The sequence below is a fragment of the Colius striatus genome, chromosome W (genome assembly GCF_028858725.1).
Source record: "Colius striatus isolate bColStr4 chromosome W, bColStr4.1.hap1, whole genome shotgun sequence".
Classification (NCBI taxonomy): domain Eukaryota; kingdom Metazoa; phylum Chordata; class Aves; order Coliiformes; family Coliidae; genus Colius; species Colius striatus.
In genome coordinates, this window is record NC_084789.1 from 12529386 (window position 1) to 12547938 (window position 18553).

At 42.9% G+C, this 18553-nt stretch overlaps 1 pseudogene; it reads right to left on the bottom strand.

The window, feature by feature from the left end:
• Window positions 1-379: 379 nt before the first annotated feature.
• On the bottom strand, window positions 380-15134 carry LOC133628491 (ATP-dependent RNA helicase DHX8-like; annotated as a pseudogene).
• Window positions 15135-18553: the final 3419 nt, after the last annotated feature.

An 18553-nucleotide genomic window follows, 5' to 3' on the forward strand; every position in this document is an offset into this window, starting at 1 on the left:
TCTCTACTTGTCTGGTCATTCAGAATAGTATGGTCGGTGAACAACTATTTTTTTAATAATTATCTTTTTGATGCTGTTCAACTCAGTGCCCAGATTTCTGAGTCTTAGGTTTTGTCTCCTAGAAGAGGAACACCTAAAGAAGTGATTCAAGAACCATTTCTGAAACGATGCAACAGACAGAGGAGATCCAGGACATCTGTCAGGCAGCTGTTGAATCTGAAGGGCAGCTGATATGAGCCCACATTGCCACCTTGTGCTTCAGCTCTGAAAGTACTCATTTTCTGGTAAACTTCAAAGGAAACGTCCTTGCTTTCAGGACAGTTGCAACATCCCAGTCTGACAGATATAAAAGCATTAAGAGTCCAGGAGGGAATGAGGCTCATTGTCGTCTGAAGGCACGAGATATCCTCCAAGCGTTGGGTTCCTTATAGCGATTGTACAAGGGTTCCAGACGCTGCTGTTTCTTCTGTTTGCTCAGCTTGGTTGGATCAGAAACCTTGAAGAAAGCTGGTGCAAATTCCACCAGACAGCGAGGATCGATGGTTGTCACCTCATGCATGTATTCCTTGGTGGTCAGCACCAGTTCATGATACACCACCCTGCAAAAAAGGGACAGCAACTTTGGAAATCAGGGTTTTTTCTGAACAAGAAGAGATTCTTGATCATAGAATGGTAGGGGCTGGAAGGGACCTTTAGAGATCAACCAGTGCAACCCCCCTGCAGAAGCAGGTCCCACCTAGATCAGGTCACACAGGAATGTGTCCAAGTGGGTCTTGAAGACCTCCAAGGAAGGTGCCTCCACACCCTCCCTGGGCATCCTGGGCCAGGGCTCCCTCACCTCAGCACTGAAATAATTTTTCCTTATGTTTAGGTGGAACTTTTTGTGTTCCAGCTTCATCCCATTACCCCTTGTCCTGTTGCTCGATACCATAGAAGAAAGGGATGCCCTAACCTCCTGACACCCACCATTTAGATATTTGTAACTATTAATGAGGTCCACCCTCAGTCTCCTCCAGACTAAACAGCCCCAGGGCCCACAGCCTTTCTTCATAAGGAAGATGCTCCAGTCCCCTAATCATCTTGGTAGCCCCGTGCTGGCCTCTCTCCAGCAGTTCCCTGTCCCTCTTGAGCTGGGGAGCCCAGATCTGGACACAGTACTCCAGATGAGGCCTCACCAGGGCAGAGCAGCGGGGGAACAGAACCTCCCTCACCCTGCTGCCCACATTCTTCTTGATGCCCCCAGGATGCCATTGGCCTTCTTGCCCACGAGGGCACGTTACTGGCTCATGGTTAGTTTATTATCAACCAGCACTCCCAGATCTCTCTCCTGGAGCTGCTCTCTAGCAAGTCACTCCCAGCCTGTCCTAGTGCAAGAGGTTGTTCCTCCCCAGATGCAGGACTCTGCACTTGCCCTTGGTGAACCTCAGGAGGTTCCTCTCTGCCAAACTCTCAAGCTGGTCAAGATCCCGCTGATAAGACATGGGCTTGAGTATTTACATTTTCCCCTTTATCTCCATTTCACAGAATGGTAGGGTTTGGAAGGGACCTTTAGAGATTATCTAGTCCAACCCCCCTGCCAAAGCAGGTCTCACTGGAACATGTCCAGGCAAGTCTCGAAGATCTCCAAGGAAGGAGCCTCCACAACCTCCCTGGGCAGCCTGTTTCATTTGACCCTCCTTCAGCATAAGGCTCCTTATAAGCTCCAATGCAGGCTCCAAAAGAATCATCCTGAGAGCTATCTTTTTTTTTCCTCTCCTACCCTTCAGCACAGAACTACATAACAATTCTCTCTTCCCGCTCCTTGTCTCTCCCTCCCTCCCTCCTCTCAGCCCTCAGTGTTTTAAACTCACATCACAATACAGAAACACAGAACTTCAGGCTTGGCCTTGGCTGAAAAAGTCAGTCTCATCTCTGCTGGGTCACTAACTTTAGAAGCAGAAAGAGCCAAAAGTAGAGTTGAAACTTCTCTCATTCTGTTCATTGGTGAGAAATCAGCAGCCTGTGCTTTGATCTGTGCACAAAGAGTGCACGTCACAACCTTTTCAGTTATAAGGTCTGAGCTGAAACAGAAAAAGCAGATGATACTGCTTTACTTACCACTCTGGCTGCCTGTTGAAGAGAGCACTGGATGGGTGTATATAAACCATTTGTTGATCAATGAGTGTCCGATAATCCTCCTTAGGATCCTTCTTTGCTGTGTTTCAAAAGAAACTGCTACAAATGGCCTTCTGGACACGAACCGTTGCCTTCCCACAGGATACCACAACCAGCTTGTGTCTACCAGACAAGAGTTTTCTCTAGATTTAGGTGCAGCTACCAATATCAGATTAGCACATTTTGGTGAAAGAACACCCAAGAAAAAGTCACTACTTGTCCTTCTAGATGTGTTCATCTGTCCATAATGCCCAACATCTGCTTGCAGATGTCCTGTGCCCTGCGTAAGGATCGGGCCTGAATGAAATTTTCATAGCACCGGGGATTTGAAAACTTATTATTCTTCCAGGAATTGTAGACAGCCAGCAGAGTGAAGTGGTCACCTTCTGTCTGATGGAACTTGGCTTTCTTCTCATCAGCAAGTACATGTTTATGTTAACACATAAAGGAGGTATCAATCAGGGATCCACATCATCAAGACAAGCCTTGTGCCAACATGTTCCCTGGAGACTTTTGAAGTCTACCAAGAAACAGATGATGTAAGATTGAGAAGACAACACAAAATTTGGAGTGGTGAGTGACTAAGGACCAAGTGATGTGAATCTAAAGGTCCCTGGCATTACTCTCACTAAGCCCAAACCATGCTTTTATGAAAGGAAAGCCTGGAACTCACCAAAGAGAGACCTCATGTAGACTCTCCTAAAGGTGACAAGGATCTGACTAGAAAAGATTAAGAACTTTTTAATTTTAACTGATACTTTTTATTCCATTTCAGTCCCCATGTTTGAAAGGACACTTCAAAGCAAATGGCTCATTTATACTGTAGGAAGCACTGTATGTATGCACTGAACTAACTAGTTGTTCATTGCTCTAGAAGCAACCTCAATTACTCATCAATAAAGCAGTAGCTTTGACCTCACTGACCTCCCCACATCTTCCCACTTCTCCAATCTGCAGATAAAACATTAATCAAATGCTGTGGCTACATAGATGGAAAGTGAAGTTCAGAAACTAAATGGCAGCATGCCATCATAATGAAGAAATAATGGATTCAAGAGGAGTCTGCTCTTGAGGAATCCTACCAAGGCAGAGTCTGCTCCTTGCTGACTTAAATCAGCATAGGATAGGACTGTCATGAAGAAATACATTCAGAGCTGGGACTGATTTGGTTTAGGGGCTGTATGTGTTTACTTAGGAAGTACCACAAAGCACGTGAGACTTGTAACTTCCATCTTCCCATCTGCAGAGACCACCAACATCCACAGCTACAGGGTGTTTAACTAAAAGCTATATCAGAAATGTAACACACACGCAAACAGTCTAACCAAGCTACAGGTTTGTTTTGGCAAATATGCTCAGTCCTTTCTTAACACCGAAAGCAGGTAAACAAAAACCACCCAAACTGCAACAACTGCTGCTTCTTGGCTGCACTCTTTACCTTTGGCCTGTAGAATACATTCCAGACAGAGAGCATGGAGACTATTTTCAGCATTTGCTCACTGCATCCCAGATGCACAGACATGATCAACATCTTACACAACATAGACTCCAAGGGGAATTCTGCCATCTGCAAGAAACCTGTTTCAGGATGGCCTGCAATATCTCAGTGCAAAAGATAGCAATGTCTTTTCTCCCATGCTTCCTTCCCAAAGCAGTGTGCTTTACCCAGAAGAACTTAACATAAAGTAAATTATTTGTCTATATTCACTATTAGAAGAGTATTTCAATACTTATAGGAAATGTTTAGACATTACTTAAAGAGTAAGGCAAAATAATAGCTGCTCCTTAAAAAGCAGAAGTTATACAACTAAGGTAAGTGAAAAGCTAACAACAGAACACAAGAGAATAATAGGAAAGGCAAATCAAGTCTTTATACAACTACTCTCATGTCACCCCCTAAATATTTGCAACTCATTCAGTGCTAACAAGTGTTTTGTTTTGCCTACCCTACACCCAAGTCAGTGAAAAGTCCCTCATCATCCAGAGCCCCCAGGGTGTACAGCTGCTCCATGGCAGTGATGAGAGTTTCCATTGGGGGAGCATCCATAAAGTCAAAGGAGAGCAAATCATTGATGCCCATAGCCTGGACAGAGAGAGTGGAGAAAACCCAAGTTAAAACACTGAGAAGGAAAACACCAAACTCCAGATGTACATAATCAAACAGTGAGGCACTACAGAACTTTAGGTAACAACAGCCTCATGGCCTTATCCTGTCTGTAACCACCATCAGGGCTACATGGCTGTACTTCTACACTGAGATAACCCATGCTGGCCCATGGGTTTCAATCTTCCAGTTTGTTTCTTTGGTCCAGTCCCATAAATCTCTCAAGCAAGAAGATTCAATTGAGGACAGACAGACTGAATGCTGGTTTTGAGGACTTCCTGCCTTGTAAACCAGTGTGGGTTGACACCTTGAATGGACACTAAATATGTCTCCATCCTTCCCCTTGTTCCCAGAAAAAGGGAAAGGCAGCAGCTCCCTCAGCTGCTATGTATTGGGTTAGATCCAGTTTGCAGGCTCCTAGAGGGATGGTGCACACTTAGAAGATGCATATGTTTAGAGATCATAAACCACTCTAAACCACTGTCTTATCTGTTAAACAACATAAATGGAACATACATAGGAAATGTGTACTGCCCATAACATTCCCGTTTCTCAAACCTCCTGCAACTGACTGTTCTGTGCAGCTGAGATATACAATTTAGGTGGATATTCAACATTATAACCCTCAAAAGAGAAATGCAGGAGGAAGCTCAGTTCCTGAGAATTGCATTTGATGTAATGCCTCTGTTCAACTAGAAGGATGTGAAATTACAGAAGTACTTCATAAGGCTCAAAGACAGAAGTTCATTCATTGAAACACTTATGATCATGTTGGTTTGCTACAAGTTGGTGAAATACCCACCTTCAGGGAAAGCACTGTACTAGCCAAATTTGTTCTCTGGATTTCAGGCACATTGGTGGTCAGCATTTCATCTCGATAAGCACGCTGTGTATAACCTATAGCATTTTCCTGGTCCTGTTCTCCCAGCCCTTCCTGCTGGTTGCTTTGCTTGAGCCTAAAGGTAAGAAGGCATCTCAGTGAGCAGGTGCAAACAAGCACAAGTGAAAAGGAGTAAAAGTGAGTCATTATTTTACTTGTAAAGAAAGATATTTCCAATACAGCCCAGGGAAGGATGTATTCCTTAGGCACAACCTCAAGGATTCTCTGTCTCACTTTACTTCCACGTGCTTGGACAACACATCATCAAGATAAACATTATCAGGGGAAATGAAAAAGGAGAAAAAAAGAAAGTCAGAATGCCTATCTGTGAAATGGGTGTAACAACCAGCTGGTCAATTCCAGTCTTGGAATTGTAAACTTTCTGCTTTACAAAGCCAGGATCCACTACATAATCTATCCCATCAATAGTCAGAGATGTCTCAGCGATGTTGGTGGCAATGACAACCTGCAAACAACAGGTTCATTCAGTACCAGATCTGTGCCTGGCTGCCAAAGCTCAAACAATCCATTCTACCTGATAAAAAGCAGTTTGTTACAAATGCAACTACTGTCATTTAACATTGAAAGGGGAAATGCGTTCACAGAGGAACAGGAAGTACAGTCAAAGATGGTTTTAAGTATCTATATTTAGTGTAGATTTGGGCAATATGGAGAAGAACATGATAAAAACAACAATTAAAAGGAGCAAGTGAAAGATTATTCTAAGTTTCTAAGCAGGCTGCACTGACTGCAGGAAGAATCTTTTTTCCTTATCTCTCAAACACAGTCTATATTTAGAGAATAATCTTCCAGAGGCTATGTCTCTAGATATTCACTAGCTGTTTGGCAGGAAATTTCCATCCATCCAAAAAGAACTGCATTTACATTTTGCTAAAGTTAATATTCTTTAAAGGCAGCATTAAAAAACACATCAAGAAGATCCCACTCAGGAGTGTGCTACACCAAATGTTTTTATATACATTTACAAATTTTTAGATAACATCTATGGGCACATACATAATGAAAACCATGCTCTAAGCTTCATATAAGCAGTGTAATACACTCTACTATTAAAATACATCAGCAGAAGATGAAGCTACACTCAGCTGAAATTACCTTTCTGCTTCCTGGTGGGGCTGGGTCAAAGAACCTGGTTTGCATTTCACTGGGTAAAGCTGAATATACTAGTAGGATAATGAACTCTGGAACATTAGGTCCTAGAGATTTCATAGGCAGCGTCAATCTCTTCCAGTCAGAAAAACCAGAATGTCACCTACACAGGAAGTAAATTAAAACATCCACAGAATCAGTTCTGTTCAGTACAACTCCTGCATTATCACATTCCCATTCCTCATCTTTTCCATTTAAAGCAAGAAGATCCCCAACTTTTGCTAGCCACTGGGCAACAACTCTTTGCCAGAATCAACATACTTCAGTCTTTCACCCAACTTCCTCAGCATTTTATCTATTGCATTTGCAAATAGAAGACAGTGCTGGGAGCATTTGGCTCATGTTACTAATACACAATCCCTGACTTATAGAAAGATCCTTGAACCACTGATAACCTTCAACCACTCACCTGGTAGCTCTGTTAAGTGGATTTGCATTACTGTAATCAGACTTGCATCCAAATAATCTGTTTCTGGCTCTTTTGTGTACAGAATTTCTACTGGGTATGTTCTGCCAGGAATTGTAAAGATTGGGGCTTCATAAAAGTATTGAGAGAATTTCACAGCATCCAACGTTGCTGATGTCACTATCAGCTTCATATTCTGTCACTTCTGCACTGTCTACAGCAGGACAGAAAGTTCTCAAGTCATTTATTGCCTTCGGGAATATTAACATAGAGCATTTGACTCAAGTCAGAGAAATAAGACCAATAGTATCAAGTGGTTTCATGTCTAGAGTAGAGAGGTAGTTCATCCAGTATCCAAAAATGCTAAACAATTGACCACTAAGGTCACATTTCAAACCTTTCTTAGCAGCATCTATCAGAAAGCCTTTGTCAAAGAAATAACAAAGCAAGAACACTCCTCTGCTCATCCATCATTATAAGCAGTTTGAACTGCCAGTTCTTATGGTTTCTGATGAATTTTGCTTGCTTTGTCTTCACACAGAGGCTCATCTTATGAAAATCTGGACTCCAAACCCTTAGGAGCTTTGCTTCAGAACTGACTCTTAGAGCACAGGAATGAACTTGACTTGTGTCACCTTGACTTTCCCTGTGTGCTCTTACCCATACATAGCAGACCAAGGACACAGAAGCAATCAAAATTAAATGCTACATTACCTTCTTGAGGAGTCCAAAGAGCACATCTGTATGTATGGTCCTCTCGTGGGCTTCATCCAGCATGATAATGGCATACTGGGTGAGATCAGGGTCTATCAAGCACTCCCTCAGTAACATACCATGTCATGTATTTGATAACAGTTTCAGGGCTAGTGCAATCTTCAAATCAAATGGTGTAGCCAACCTAGAGGGGGAAAAAAAAAAAAAAAAGAATTGCACAGAAACTAAAGCTACAGAATTAAGTTATTGGCACCATTAATTCCCAGTCTGGTTACTCTGCAAGCTCATTTTACAGCCTACAAAGGAACAAATACATGGACATCCAAGCAAACCAGCTCCACTACTGATCTTTCTTAATTTTTCCTCAAGCTTATTCTGGCATGTTCTTCAACATGGAAATTCACCTCTTGTCCCAAGCAGCAACCAAATTCCTCCGACACCCTCTTTGCAACAGACATTGCAGCCACTCTGCGAGGCTGAGTGCATCCAATCTTTCCTCTTGACGTGTAGCCTGCTTCAGCCAGGTATTGGGTAATCTGTGTTGTCTTCCCAGATCCTGTCTCTCCAATAACAATCAGAATCTGGTTGTCATGTACAGCCTAGAAAAGGTTGGAACAGATACATTTGTCAAAATGTAAAGAAACAAACAAACTCAATATAGTCTCTCTAGGACTAGATTGAGCATCTACTGCTCTTGCTCCAGGTGACCCAGACAAAAAATCATGTAAGTGCCCTTACTGAAGTCAGAAAACTGCTTAACTCCTTGCCAACATGATCTCAGTTTCAATTTTTACTTAAGTCAATAAATTCCTGGAGCTTTATTAAAATACAGACTTAATCCTTTAAAATAATTAGTCCCAACTACAGTTCTTAATTTAAAAGTATCAACTATTCACCTGTCAGCAAGTTAAACCAAGAAATATTTATTTGCAAATATTGCTTGCTCAAACCAGAATGCCATTTCAAAAGTCTTACTTGTATCAGCTGCTCCTTCAGTCTGAAGATTGGGAGACTCTCTGCCCAATGATGGAAAGTTGAGTCTTCTTACCATAAGAAGCTTTGTTGCCGCCAAAGGCATGTTTCTTCCACTCTGGGATATCATTGGGCATCATCCCAATACCTCTCATGTTTACAGCTATTTGCCTTCCATCCACTAGAAAAGAAACAATTCTACCATTACATCTATGTTCACACAGCACAGACCCTGATGATCCTGTTCCTACTGTTCAATTATCCATCCCTGCCTTCTATAGTTGTGGATTTAAGTATTTCTTTACATCCTATATGTATACTCCTGCTATTACATTAATCTCCATGTAAAAAATTGCTTCACCATCCATCACAGCTTTTAGTAATGCATCCTTGATGGATAGCAAGCTATCCTGTACATTTCCCTTGACACTCCTATTTCCACTTCAGTGGAAAAGCATTTCTTTTATGCCTTACTTTTAAAGACAGACAGTAACAAGTGCTCAATTATCACCCAAAAAAGAACACTTCACACTTAAAAGGTGTTCAGACATACCATCAGGGAGAGGATCCACCCAGTGTATGTTGAGTCCCACGGGGATAGAATCCATTTCTGCTTCTCTCTGAGCCTAAGTTCTCGTCTTTCTTTAGCTAAAGCACTCTGCATCATTGCAGCCTGGGACAAGGAACCATCCGGATTCTGCAAAGCAAGAAAAAGAAGATGTCAAGCACTCCCAATCATTCAATTATCATCACTGTCCTTCAGAAGAGTTGTCTGAAGATGCTTTAAAAGATGTTAACTTTTTATCTGTTTGACTTCCAGGCTATTTCCGTTACCCAGGTCAAACTTCTATGGTCATGATTCATATGGAGCGTCCCTACAGCATTCAGTCAGATTATGAACACAATCAATGAAAATTAACTACTTCTCTACCACCTTCTACTTTCCAAAGATAAGAAAAACACAACAGAGAAAGCATGTTCTAACACATTATGTGAAATGCTTGCTGGTGCTCACTTTGATTCTATTATTCCACTTCACTGTCACCAGTTTAAAATTCAGTTTTATAAGTAAAGGAAAGATCTTCAGTTCAGTGGTAATGTTCTTCAGGGGCTCTAAGTAATGTCCAAGCAGAAAACTGGCTGTTAAATTTCCAAATATTTTTAAATTAAATTGAATATTTTGGTTTTAGTCTTGGAACTCTCTTACCTTTACTATTTCAATGGCACTCATATCCATGCTCTGTTTAGTATGTGTTGTAGTAGTGTAGGCAATATTCACTCAAAGACGTAGAGGGTCTAAGTAATGCACATGCAGAGACATACACAGACAACATAGTAAAACCACCAGAATTGACTCAAAGCCACCCTTCCTTTGCTAGCTACCTCCTTATATGCTGTTTCTGCCCATGAGATCACCCAGGGCCCAATTGATTAACTTGCAGCACCTGTTTCTGAAGTAGCATGCCAGCTGCATTAACTTATCCCTACCATCTTTATTCAAGCTGGCTGGTCCAAGCTATATCTGTGCCTACAAGTATGACCTCGAAGGAACGGTGGCTCTTCTTCCGCTAACTCAATCTCAAGGTCCTCATCTAAAAAACACAAGTGACAATTTTTATAAAGAAGTTAAATTTGTCATCTTTCAGGTACATAGAAGTACCTCTTCAAACAGTGCTTCCTGTGTATTCTTCACTATGATGCACTTAGATGAAAACATCATAAATTAAAAGACTGTATAGGCAGGACACAACCAAATATGTCACTAATAAAAGGGCTGGAGCAACTCTTCTTCCATTTGTTTAAGATGATAGCAAATTGTAGCATGCTTCACATCCATTTATATCATCATCATCATCTCTTTGTTGAATCAAAACACATCCAAAACCACACAACAAGACTACTTGGAAATACTACCTTCTTCATCATCAACTTTAGGAAGAATCCCAGTCTCCTTATCAAAGTCAGGAAACTCTTCCTTGGAAAGCACATTAGCTGCAATCATCTGATAATAGAACAAATAACAGCATGAATTCGTCCCAATGAACAAATGCAATTCATACCTACAAGATCTGTTCCAATGCTGCTGCCAGACTTGTAAAACAGAAACAAAGGAATGTTGTGATTTCAGGACCAAGGAATGGTCCTACATTCTGGCACATCTCTACCCAAGTCATCCAGTATCTGAGTAAATAGTCCTTTTGTTGTTTTAAACACAACCAGTGTAAAGACAGCACTGCACTGGTCATCAAATACCACCTATTGCATGGTGATCCCTCCAGGTCAGAGTGAGATCTGGAGGTTACCTAGTACAACCTCCTCCTCAAAGCAGGGCTAAAGTTCATAATTAGAAATTAAAGTCAGAAGGTCCAAATTGCAAGAAGGCAGCAATTTAGAGGTAAAGAGTAAATTACACAAACAATCAAGGAGCTGTATTCTACTTCATGAAACTCCTTAGTAATTTTACTGACTCATCCTGAATAAAAATAACACACACCTGCTTTATTTCCCATTTCTCTGGGTCTGAGATTCTGGTGAGGTGTTTCCTTTCCAGGCTGTCATCCTCTACCTCTGGGGCATTCACCAGGGACATGTGACTGGGTCTATCTGGGTTTCTCATGGAGATTTCTTCATTGGTTTCTCCAACCAGGTTTCTCCTCCGGTTTGGGTTCAAGTCTTCCCCAGTGTCTTGATCAACATCCTGCATTAGATTGATTAATCAATTAGCTCTATATATACTTGACTTCTCCTTATCTATTAACACCGATCCTTGTCTCCTTCTCTGGGGACATTCCAAACCCACCTGGACAAGTTCCTATGTGACCTAGTCTAGGTGGTCTTGCTCTGGCAGAGGGATTGGACTGGATGATCTCTCAAGGTCCCTTCCAACCCTTAAGATTCTGTGATTCTGTGATGCTTCTCAGAGTATATCTCTCAAGCAGATTACTGCCAACAACAACCCATACACAAAACAAGCTATTTTGCAGCCCCCTTTTTTTTTCAGCTGGTATTATGAGGCAAGTACACTCCCCCAAATCCTGGAACACTCTACCCTGTCCTGGTAATGGCAGTGATTTCCTTTAAAATGAAATGTTTCTGTCATACTGACAAAGGAAGACAAACACAGCAACAGTTTGCCTTGTCACTTAGCTAACAGATCAAGCTAAAAAACTGTTAAAAATGTTACATCAAAAAGAACCTACAGAAATGGAGTGAAAAGATGCCACTTAAATACTGAACAGTAACTCAATTTTTTTAAGTTAAATAAATTGCCATTAGTGTTATGTATTAGTTTTAATCAAAAAGAGCAGAAAATGGCAAAAAAGAGACATTAATATTTAAAAAACACCACAAACCCTATTTATTATAAGCACTATAGAATGCCCTGTTCCTATCCTGAGCCTTCATGCTCAGGCTGGTTTTGGATCCAGCCTAGGACAACATTTTGACTTTTACTCTTAGGCCTTTGCTCACAATGTCGGCGACATTGGCAACACGTCCCTCTCACGTGGACCAAGCCCTCCCAACGCTTCCTGGAGGTGCAACGGACAGAGGGGCATGAGATGTTAGACACTGTTAATCTGACAATCTTTCAGCTCATTCAGAGTCTGGATTAAAGGATTTTGTTGTCCACTGACAGCTCATGTAAACTGCTGTCAAATTTCTTCTTCTGAACTAGCCTTCATTTTGGCATCAAAACACAACATCCCTTTTTGTAACTTCATAACCTCAAGTTACTAGCAGAAAAGAGAAGTCAGGTGGAATAGTAACAGATTTATTGTGAACATCAGAAGGTACCTTAGTCCTTCCAGCTGCACGAAGCATCCGAACTGCATTATACTTGTGACTTTGCCATTGCAAATGTCTCCAATGGAAGGCTCCTCGGGTGATGGGCGGTCTATGTGCTTGTCTCTCCATCTCTCACTGCTCTTCTCAGAGTATTTATCTCTCTCCTTATGGTCCCTACTGGGACTTCGACTTCTACTCCTTGATCTGTACCTGGATTTTCCCCTGTTCCTATCCCGAGTCCTAGAACAAGACCTTGAGTGAGATCTACGTCTTCTCTTCCTGTCCCTGCTACAACTTCGGCTCCTCTTCCTTTTCTTTGCCCTAAACAAACATTACAGATTTGAAGTGAGAAATTCCAGAGACAATAGAGTGAGCAGGCATTATCCATCCCTCAAAGAGACACTAGAAACCTACTGGTGGTCACTGCTCCTTTGCTTGTTGTGCCTGTCTGCACTAGGCATCAGAGCTTCAAGCTCTTTTAGTGCATCAGCTGCCACTTTCACATCATCTTCATCCAGCATATTCTCTAAGAACAGGGAATCCTTCTGTAAGAAGGCTGATTAAAAAGTCTGTCACAGAGAACTAATCTACAGAAGCTGGACTAGATGATCTCTCTAGAGGTCTCTTCCAACCCCTACCATTCTCTGTGATTCTATGTATATCTATTTAGAAAGAATGTCAGATAAGAAAAGATCAGACAATACGTGATATAAAAAAAAAAGAGTAACATATCCCCCTATTTTCCCACAATATTGAGACAGTTCTGCTTTCATCTCCCACCTCAAATTATTACAGATATATAAAATACATAATATTTTAGCATTAAATAGCACCTAAACATCCAGAATTTTTATCTAGTTTGTAAATCCATCATTTCTCTGAACATCATGTAAGAAAGGCCAGGTTACAAATTTCCTGTCACCAAGAAGATGAGCCTCATCTTGCAAGTATTCAGAGAACCTTAAGGGTTGGAAGGGACCTCGAAAAATCATCCAGTGCAACCCCCCTGCCAGAGCAGGACCACCTAGAGTAGGTCACACAGGTACTCATCCAGGTGGGTTTGGAATGTCTCCAGAGAAGGAGCCATCTGAGCAGCCCCTTCCAGTGCTCCCTCACCTCAACAGGGAAGAAGTTTTTCCTTGTGTTTCTTTGGAACCTCTTGTGTTCCAGCTTGTACCCGTTGCCCCTTGTCCTATAATTGGACATCACTGAGAACAGCCTGGCCCCATCCTCCTGACACTCACCCTTTATGGATTTGTAAACATGAATGAGGTCACCCCTCAGTCTCCTCTTCTCCAAGCTAAAGAGCCTCAACTCCCTCAGCCTTTCATCACCAGGGAGATGCTCCACTCCCTTCATCTGTGGCCCTGCACTGAACTCTCTCCAGCAGCTCCCTGTCCTTCTGGAACAGGGGTCCAGAACTGGACACAATATTCCAGATGCAGCCTCATGAGGGCAGAGTAGAGAGGGAAGAGAACCTCTCTCCACCTACTGCTCACAGACCTTCTAATCCACTCCAGGATCAATTGCTGGAACAGCTCTCTCTTGCTAATGATCTGCAATAATACCAGTCTTCTGCCTCTTTTGTATTTTCTCATAGTCTACTTTTATCCAAACATTAGCAGCAGACACTCAGATTAACAAGGAAAAGAGGCAGGGGACAGTTTTCATATAGTCATAAAAGAAAGCTGAATTTATGACCTTACCCTGATGTTGGGATTGTCTGGCCTGCAAAGGGCTGGAAACAATTCCTTCAGTTTTTCCTTCTCAGATTTGGGTTTGACAGCTGTCTCTGATTGTGAGATTTAAAACAAACCAAAAACATCCCAAAGTTAGAAGAGTTAGAATGCCTCACTCTTAAGTGTTCTATAATTCACTATAAAGTTTCACTTTCACTTGAATGCAAACACTGATACAGATTTGACAGAGATTCAATTAACAGATTACAATGTTACCTTCCTACAAACAAAATCCTGATATTAATGAATCTGTGAAATGAAGAAATTAACTCTAAGTAGTGTACTTGGTATGTTTCTAGTGCCTACTCAGTTTTGTTACTCTACCACTAACAACCAAGAGACTCTCACTGCAACAATACAAGACAAAGTCTTGCCTTGTAAAACTACAATAACTACATCAATCTCACCAAACGTGGCCAAAAACTATAAAAGCCCAAGAGTTCTGTTTCTCTTTTTTACACTGAACCAATAAAAACAACGAGATGATGTGTACCTTTGCTCGCAGATGGTTTTGGTGGAGGCCGCATCATCTGTATGAGATGCAGCAAATTACTAATAAGGGAATCCTGGAAAAGCAAAGAAAATACTTTAAGGAATGACTTTGCTTTATTAGAAGGCACAAGTGAGAGTTTATCAGCAGGACAAAATAGACCAATTCTGAAGACACAGGTTCATTTTCAGAAGGTCTCACTGGACTACATCCTAGAAAGATGTATATATTGAATCCAAAATCGATGATGATAATTCCATTCTACTTGTCGTTTTTAATCACTCACATTTAAACCAACTACACTTATTCCTGAGGAACTCGTGAACCCAGCATGGAAGCACCACTTAGGACAGCATTTCTTTTTGGGAAAAGTTGTTTCTTCTACATTTCATATGTTCAAAAAGTCAATAAACACTTCTAAGTCCTCAGAAGGACTCTTTGGAAAGACTACAAAGGTTCTCAGAAAAGGAGGAGGGAGGGACAGGTATGGCTTGATGAGGCTGGGATATTCAAAAGCTAATTAGCACATCATCTTCCAGCTGAGGAAAACCATTAATCATTCCTCACATCTCTCTCTTTAAAACAAAAAGCTCCATAAAATACCCCAACTCAAGAAGAACACATAAACAATATTCTGGCTTACAGTGAAGTCGGTGCCATTCTTCAGAAGAACTGCTTTAAATGTATCAAACCGTATTTTTCTCAGCAAGACTTATCACAAACTCGGCTGCGAAGAAACAAAGCAGAAAGTAAATTAGAACAAGCAATGAAAAGGCAACATAATCGCTTCATATTTGGATAAAAGCTCTTTCCCCCAGCAACACAGATACGTCCATCTGCCTAGGGAAAGACAGCACGCCGCTTGTCACATTCAAAGTCCTTTCGCAGGAGCCCGGACGGAAGCATTTTTTTTCACTCTGGTGACATTTTTTTTTGAAGAAAAAACAAGATTAATTGTGTTTTTTTTAAATCCCCTGAAGTTGAAACCTGTGTCCTTGAACGACAGAAACAGCTACAAGAGCCCTCCCCACAACCGCCGTCAGGCCCCGTAACATGACAGACGCCACAGCCCCAGCACGCGCCCGCCTCAGTTACCCAGGTGATGCTCGGCGCAGACCTTGGAAACCAGTGACAAGTACTTGAGCTTAACGAGTTCCTCCACGGCCGCCGGGTCCGCCATGGCCGTGGCCTCACCCGAGCACAACCCAGAGGAGTGTGGCAGAAGTGACGGGACAGCTCATGTCATGCAGAGGCTGTGGAGAGGTCGGCGGGAGTGGCTTGCCCCAGGGGCCTGGGCAGGACGGTGGCTCTGCAGCCTGCGGCGGACGGGTGAGGCGGCGGGAGTGGGGCCAGGGCTGTTCCCCTGCGGGACTCTGCACAGAGAAAGTCATAGGAAAAGAAAAAAATAGAATCATTTTGGTTGGAAAAGCCCTTGAAGCTGCTGGAGTCCAAGTCCTCACAGTGCCCAGCCCACCACTAACCCATGGCCCTCAGCACCTCAACTCTACGACTTTGGGATCCCTCCAGGCCTGGGGACACCCCCACCTCCCTGGGCAGCCTGGGACAGGGACTGACAACCCTCTCAGGGAAAAAGTTCAGCTTCAGCTCCAATCTCAACCTCCCCTGGGGCAGCTTGAGGCTGTTTCCTCTTGTCCTATCATTCATTATTGGAGAGCAGAGACTGATCCCCAGCTCACCCCAACCTCCTGTCAGGGAGTTGTAGAGAGTGCTCCTGTCTCCCCTCAGCCTCCTCTTCTCCAGGCTGAACATCCCCATTCCCTCAGCACCCTTGTGCTCTAGCCCCTTCCCCAGCTCCGCTGCCTGGCTCTGACCATGCTCCAGCCCCTCAGTGTCCCTCTGCCAGCGAGGGGCCCAACACTGAACACAGCACTCGAGCTGTGGCCTCGCCAGGGTCCAGCACAGTGGGACAATCACAGCCCTGGTCATACTGGCCACACTTTCTGATACAAGCCAGGATGCCCTTGGCCTTCTTGGTCACCTGGGCACACTGCTGGCTCATGTTCAACCAGCTGTCAGTTAACGCCCTCAGCTCTTTTCCCTCTGTGCAGCTTTCCAGCCCCTCTGCCCCAGACTGTAGGGCAGTTGTTGTGGCCCAAGTGCAGAACTCAGCCTTGTTCCTCACATAACTGGCCTCAGCCCATTGGGTTGGGTGAGTTTGGGTTGCACCTTGTCCACCCTCAGCAAAGAGCCCAGAAAAGGGGCAGGGCAGGGGAGGGTCAAGGAGAATGGGATGCAGCTATGGAGGCTTCCCAGCTCGTACCTAGAGCAAGCTGCTCTCATTTTTTGTCCACTGTGATGTTTGCATCCACATCTAGACGGTACACAGCTGGCTACAGCTGTCTGATCCAGCCTCAGGTACTTTCTTGGGAATGCCTATTCCCTAGACTCTGCTCTGCCTTCTTAAAGCTGTCTCATCAGCCTCCCCTCTCCCTTCATGCCTGTGGCCCTGCTGATGAAGCTGTCATTGGAGCTGGGCTACAGCAAGGGTGAAGACCTGCTGCACAAAGATGAGTCATCCATGGTTGCACAAGGCCCCTTATTTGTGAACAGATGATAATGGTACAGTGGATAAGAGCAGGATAAACACACAGCTGGAAACTCAACAGGAGGGGAGGAAGGTGCACAGCAGAATCAACAATTTGGCAAATACAAAAAGCACTGAAGAGATGTGATGAGCAGGGAGGATTTCAGCACAGGACATGGAGCTGCTTCATCCCTGCTTCAGGGAGGAAGCTGACTAGTTACCATTTCAGTGTGATTTCAGTGAATGATACGGTGAGGAGCAATACCGCAACAGCTCTGTGAGAGGTGCCGGTTTAGGAAACGTATTTTGCAGACAGGATCAAAGACTTTCTTCAATAGTCTTCAACCATTTCTGATGCTTTTGATTCCATGCTTTAGTGGGACAGATGCAGAAAAATACTGAACTGATGAATAAAGATTTTAGTCCAGCAACCAACAGGTTCTTATTTTACCATCTAAAATGAATTAGGCAGCATCTAAACTAGAAACTTTTATTCTTCAAGTTTAACCCTTCTATCACTGGGGGGAATACAACTGTCAGCCCTGGAAAGAGAGAAGGCTGTGAGAGTTGCTCCTCCTGTAAAGTCTGTTGGCAGCTTTAGACAAACAAAAAAACAACAAAAAAACTCACAACAAATAAAAACCACATCCCCCAAAACATCTGTTTCCTGATATTTGTGCAAACTAAACTTTTCCAGTCTCTCATGCTTGTTCAGGTTGAAAGCATTAAATGCCAAAGAATGCAAGAAAACAATACAACAAACAGCATGTGCTGGCCACCAAATACCACTGGCAGGAGAGCAGCCACCTTTTTGGTTCATTACACAAAAAACACACTTTTTTCTTGCTGAGACAGATGCTGTTAAGGAAAAGGTAGTGGATGAGCTTGTTTTAAAATTACATCTAAACAAAAATGCATATTCTCACCTGCTATACTGGACACTTTAAAACAGTAGTCACCCAAGAGTCACTCTCACAAGGTGTTTTGGCACAACATGCACCAGTTTTACTTAAGACTCAGAGACATCAGTCCTGCTTCTTACTCTGGTTGTACAAGTGTCATTAGATTCTGGTGATGCAGATGCAATCCAGCCCAAAAGGTCTCATCATAGTCCTGCTTCTTTAAGTTATGAAATACTTAAATTCAGGACAGAAGAGCAAAATTAGGCAAGGAAGAATCAACTACAATTAGTTTGATTTAACAGGGCACTACCTCCAAAGCAACAGGAGTGTGGCCCACTGCCATCAGCTACACAGAGACACCTCATACATTGGTCACTCTGCTGAAGTGCCAGCTGTGATAAAGCACTGAAGAAGTTGCAGTCTGAGGGCAGCAGAGTCCATATTCATAAGGCCAAGTATATTACCATCTTTGCATGAGAGATATAAGTCTTATTCAGGAAACACTGAGCCTTTGATCTAAGGCATAGATTGAAAAGAAGATCCAGAAGCTTGTCTCCCTATGACCTGCATTGGTGGTGAAACATGCTGCACCCAAAAGCTCTGCCAGCCTGGCCCTGTCATGGCAAGAAGTGGTGTAATAGGTGAGGCAGTGTGGCATTCCCCCAGTCCATGTACTGGTAGTCTTCAAAAG